At 39.1% G+C, this 6,280-nt stretch overlaps 1 non-coding gene across 1 annotated transcript; it reads right to left on the bottom strand.

Annotated features, from left to right (window-relative positions):
* Nucleotides 1-594: 594 nt before the first annotated feature.
* TRNAC-GCA lies at nucleotides 595-666 on the bottom strand. The gene has a single exon. It is a non-coding gene; the product is annotated as a tRNA-Cys (tRNA).
* Nucleotides 667-6,280: the final 5,614 nt, after the last annotated feature.

Below are 6,280 nucleotides of genomic sequence, written 5' to 3'. Positions count from 1 at the left end.
TTACTTGCATTCCCCTGTACTTATGACCATCTTGATCCTTCACAGCAAACTGATGGGTGATGACCTGACTGTAGAGGCTCTGGAGCAAGCAAACCACAAGTCAGCCAATGACCCACAAGCCCATGGAGCCTAAGGGCTTGCCTCTCAGGGACGGAGCCATGGAACAAAGTGATCAGATACCCAATCTTGGGGCATTTGAAAGGGAGATGTAGATATATGGCAGTTAGGAATGCAGGAGAAATCTGAGAGTAAACAGTAAAGGCAGTAAACAGAAGTCAAGAGCAGGCAGAAGCCATAAGATCAGAATGACACAGACAGTTTACTTAGACAGTTTGATGCACCCCCTGGTGGATGGTCAGAAACAGAAAATGGGCACATACTGCTTGGAGAGGGGATGATACAGCCACTGTGCTGAGCTGCGTGCATCCAGAATGACCTTGCAGCACTGAGGGGTGAAGTGAAGTGAAGTGAAGTCGCTCAGTCATGTCTGACTCTTTGTGGCCCCATGGACTGTAGCCTACCAGGCTCCTCCATCCGTGGGATTTTCCAGGCAAGAATACTGGAGTGGGTTGCCATTTCCTTCTCCAGGAGATCTTCCCAACCCAGGGATTGAACCCGGGTCTCCTGCATTGCAAGCAGACGCTTTACCACCTGAGCCACCAGGGAAGTGATGGGACTAAGGGATGAGCTGGCTAAATCCCTGACACACTGTTCCTGCTCTCCAATCCCTAATGGTATCTGAGATTGCAATCCCATAAAAACGCCTATTTAACCATGTGATTCCTGGTGTAAGTTGCAAAAGTTAATCGATTTTTAAAATTGAATAGGATTTATTTCTGAATAAGTACATATTATTTATTTAATTAATCTTGTTAATGACCCAGAGTGATACATCTCCATAATTCTTATATTTGTTTTTTTTTCACCATTTGGTATCTACTCTCTCTGCCCCCTACTTATGTAGCTAGTGCTTCTTGGTGGGAGCACTACTAGACTTTTGAGAGGGACAATTCTTCGTTGAGTAGGTCTCTTTGCATCACAAGGCAATTCCTAAGATGACCCTCTCACCTTCCCACTGTGACATCTAAAATTCAACTTACACCTTTCCAAATGTCCGCTAGGGGGTAGTACTGGTTGGTTAAGAGCTATTGAGCTAAGTCTTCCCATTCAAGGAGCAGCTCAAATTCAACTTTCTCTTAATTCTTTGATTATTCCAGACTGTATTGATCTCTGTACCTTCTTTGAATCCCAACTGCACTTAGAGTCAGCAACTCATCATTGACTTCTTAATTACATCTTAATTTCTTCATGTGTGTTGGTTTCTCACCTCAATTTGATCATAAATTCTTTAAGAGCAGCAAAAAGTCTTAAGACTTTTTTGTATCCCACATAGTACCTAACAGAGTGATTCTGTCTGTCTCGTATCATCTAGTCTCTGGTTACCTCTTCAGCAGTGTTTCCTACCATATCTCCACACTCACTTCAGCCCTTTTCCCTCTAGCAATTAAAAGAAGCTATCTTCATACAGTTTATTTTGATGGAAGTTCTATGTATACTGCAACTGAAAGCGTTTTCTGTTACTGTTAAGTATGCTGCTGCTGCTGCTAAGTCACTTCAGTCGTGTCCAACTCTGTGCTACCCCATCCTGGGATTCTCCAGGCAAGAACACTAGAGTGGGTTGCCATTTCCTTCTCCAATGTATAAAAGTGAAAAGTGAAAGTGAAGTCGCTCAGTCATGTCTGACTCTTCGCGACCCCATGGACTGCAGACTACCAGGCTCCTCCGTCCATGGGATTTTCCAGGCAAGAGTACTGGAGTGGGGTGCCATTGCCTTCTCTGACTGTTAAGTATAGTGTTTTAGAAATGTCAATTAAGTCATGTTGGTTAACTTGAGAAATTTTTCAAATATCTACATCCCGAGAGACTGCTTCTTGTTCCTATTAATTATTGAAAAAGAAGTTTTAAAGTAACTATGCTTATAGGTTTATGTCTTCTCAATCCCAATTTTTATTTCTTTTAAAATATGAATTGTATAAATATTTTTCATAACTTCAAAAAAAAGAAAGCTAATTTTCAGAGTTCCCTGAACATACCCTGTTGGTTCACCATTATGCCTCTATAGATTCTGTACTTCTTGCATAAATGATGTACTCAATTGCCCTTCTTCTAGGTAAAATGCTATCCAATTTTCAAATTCCAGTGTCTGTGGTTAATCACTCCCTCTCTGTACTTTTATGAATTTCTATTGATGTATAAAGCCTCTATTTACCTGTTTCTTGCTTTTAAAGGGGACAGGGAATGTGTCTAATTCATTTCCTGAGCATTTAGCATGATTGGTACTTGGTAGAAGCTGAGTAAGTATTGGATGATTATGCTTGGTTGTACCAGATTTTTAATATTTATAAGCATGAGCCACACCATGGGGAATGGAAAAGAATGTTAGTCACTAAATGGGAAGGAGCCATTACCTTTTTCCTGAACTGTAGCTTCTTTTTTGCTAAATAACTCTAAAGGAATAGAATATACGTATCTCATTACTGTACAGAGCTTGATTCCAACTTACATATATTAGATAGTTTCATTAAAGCACTTAAAACAGTCAACCTGGTTATACCTTGTTTAATTTCTCTCATTTGGTGTGCTCCCCTTTACAGTTGTGCCGATGAAATACTGAAGACACTGCATCAGCTGTTATCAGTAAGAAATTAACTCAGCCTGAAGAGTTGACTGGGAGGCAAAACAAAATAATAGTCTGCATTTCATTAGAATAGATTGTTTTATTTCTATTCGACACTGGACTGGGAAGAGTACCCTCCGTTACTTCCCTACGGTAAAGAACAGTGATATACATATGAGTATGAAGAGCATTTTGCAAATCATCGTCCTCATCATATAGGAAATCCTGTCAACTAATACTCTGCCAAAGAAAGAAGTATTTGTAGATATAAATGAATCAACAAGGAACTTCTGTGGTGGTCCAGTGGCTAAGACTCTGCATTCTCAATGCATAAATGAATCAACAGACTTGTGGATTCAGAGATGCTTTTAGCAATATAGGCCCAGTAAGGAGAGTGTGGCGATCAGCTATGATCTTTATTCAGTTCCACTGAGTTCTGGTTGGTAAGGAGAAGGCAAGGGCCTTATATTCAATGCTAATAGACCAAAGACCTGAGTTCAACTAGGTGTTGCTAAGGCCTTCACTTGGAAGTGAAAGAGCTATTGCCTCAGGGTCCCTTTGTGAGGTCTCTTTGTATCACCAGGGACCATCTGGTGGGTCAGAGTGACCCACAGAGACTCTAAGAAAACCGGGAAACCACAGTTTCAACATCAAGAGGAAATGGAGGGAAGAATGGAAAGGTGAAGAATTCCACAAGTTCAATTGCAGTTCATTTCCTTCTTTATATTTCTACTAGGTTTGCAGTAACTAAATAGATTATTGAAAAGATCTCTAACTTGATAGACATTTTGCTATAAGATACCCAGAAATGGTTGCACAAGTGTATGAAGTGAAATGGTGATAGAAATCCATTAAAAGAGACACGTCTACCTTTGGCAGTGCTATTTAATATAAATATGTTTTTATAAACTAACTATATCTTATAAATTGTATCAATTTTACATTTGACCTTGGAGGTGTGGGACAGGTAAAAGGTCCTTAGACTCCACTTTTGTAAAATAGAAATATTTCCTTTCCAAAGTTCTGGTGTGAAATAGAAATAATAAATGTAATGTATTATACTACTAGGCACAGAGGAAGGATACAGTCAGTGGTCAATGATACTATTACATACATTGAGGGCTGAAGCAAGACAGAGTGCCATGGTCTCACCAAATTAACATATCATTTAACTGAATATGTTGAGCATGCAAAAAGTTAGCCAAGAGAATAAAATAAGCAATTTAAATCCTTTTTCCAAAGGACAGATCCTAGAACTACAGACAGAAAGCCCACTGTACCTCAAATTCACTCACTTAAGAACTGCAGCTCTACAGAAATTTACAGGTATAAATTACAATTCTTTGGTGCCCTGAGAAATATTTTTCAATAAACAATATTTTACAAACTATTCGTTGGTGCCCTGAGAAATATTTTTCAACAAACAATATTTTGCAAACTATTCTTTGGTGCCCTGAGAAATATTCTGCACTCACTCAGCTGACTGCTTCTAGATATTCCTCCTCTCACCTTTCTCAGGGGTTTCCCACTCCTCGGAGAAGAAAGCACCAGAGTATAATGAAAAGAGCTTGAGCTTTGCTATTAGATGGATGGAGGTTTCAAGTCAGACTTTGCCCATTGTTGGCCATGAAACTTTTGCAGGCTACTTAATTCATTGAGTTTCATTCTACTCATCTTGGAAGACTGTGGATAGCATGTTGAGGAGAAAAGGGCAAGATGTTTGTGTGTGTGCGTGCATGTGTGTGTGTGTGTGTGTGTGTGTAGTATATGAAGGAATTGTAGATAATGGATTAGGAATTAACCAGAAAATTAAGATTAATAGTCCTGCGATGTGTTACATAAATTTATTATAGGGTTGTTACTACACTATGCCTGAATTCTCCCCCTCTCTTCAATTCACAGGGAAAAAAAAATGTTCCAAGAATAATCTGGGACAAAAGTATTGGATTAAGAACAATAAACCTTTCATTTTGAGGCAGGTACTGTTTATTTTGTCTGGATATTTGACTATTTGATTTGTCTCTCTGTACCTTTATTTTCCTCTTCCAAATGCTTTGTTAAATTAAGATGATCTAAAATATATTTTCTACCCTTGACATTCTGTCTCTGCCATTAACTTTGCTTCCCCACTCAGGCTATCATCTCATTTTTTCAAGTTTTATTTAACTATTATAATTAAATAATTTTATATTTACAGGAAATTTCAAAAATGATATTTTCCATGTTCCCTTCACTGAGATTCTATAACTTGATCAAATCAGATTTGCCGTATGCCTTCCAGTATACAGCAGGGGTTTTCCTGGTGGCTCAGTGGCAAGGAATTCACCTGCAATGCAGGAGATGCAGGAGACACAGGTTCGATCCCTGGATTGGGAATATCCCCTGGAGAAAGAAATGGCAACCCACTCTGGTGTTACTGCCTGGAGAATCTCATGGACAGAGGATTGCGGTGGGCTACAGCCCATATGGTCACAGAGTCAGGCACAACTTAGTGACTAGACAACAGCAGCAAACAACACAGGAACAATTATTTTGACTGGCTAGGGTGATTTATTATTTTGACTAGTTAGATAAGACTGTAAATTCCAGATCTGATCTCTTAAAAACCTCTTGTGTGCTCTGTCCATGCTGTCTTTCCCCCTTTCCGTTGACTGTAGTCAGGGCTTGCAGTAGAAGCCTCTGACACCTTACGGGATGCAGGTGGTACTAAATGGATGGAATGTGGATCCCTAAATGCATGCATGGACCTCAGTCCCTACCAACTTCTGCTAGATTGTGAAATAAATGAAAAAAGAACTTCTATTGTGTTAACCCACTGAGATTTGGAAGTTATTTGTTACAGCCATCAGGTTTTCCTGATCAACATAGACATGAAGTCCCCAGGGGGCAGGATTTATTTCCATTAAGTTGTTTGCCTAGGGTCTAGCACAGTCTTCTGTGCAGATGGGAATCTAAATGCCTTTGAAGATGGTGAAGAAGAAGAGAATGGAAGATGGCATGGAGCTATAGGGAGGAATCTAATTTGCAAGAATAGTACACCTAAATGCACCTGGTTTCCTACAAAGATTTCACAAGGATTACCTGGGGAAAAAAGAGGAGGGTGAAAAAATTCTACTGGAAATGGCAGCAAAACAATAGGCTTAGAAACAGCTCAGATTAAGGAAAGGTCCCAAAAGGTTTCTGGTTCATAATTTTAAGCCAATGTAAGAGCAATTATTTAAAATATTCTGGAAGCTAGACCACAGTGTACATTAGTAGCCCAAAAATCCTTTTGTCTCAGCATCAAGTTTATTAATAGAAAGTTAAATGGGAAATAAAGCATAATCAAACAGTGCAAATAAGTAGGGATAATTGACCAGTTTTCTATAACTTTCTCAGAAATGTCCCCCCTGGTAATTGTGAAGGAATGAAGTCTAGCATGTCTATCACTTATCAAAATTTGATGCTTTTTCATTGCAATATATCCCCCCCAAAGCCCCATTCTGCCATAGAAACAATAGGACCTCAATTTTTGTGATCAAACCTCATTTTATAATTCGCTGAGTATATTCTTTTCCAAACTTTCAGGGGAAAGAGTGAGTCTCACATAAACAAGTGAGATTT

Source organism: Cervus elaphus, chromosome 11, assembly GCF_910594005.1.
Source record: "Cervus elaphus chromosome 11, mCerEla1.1, whole genome shotgun sequence".
Lineage (NCBI taxonomy): Eukaryota > Metazoa > Chordata > Mammalia > Artiodactyla > Cervidae > Cervus > Cervus elaphus.
The sequence above is the reverse complement of the archived record's forward strand: the minus strand, read 5'-3'. Positions and strand labels throughout refer to the sequence as shown.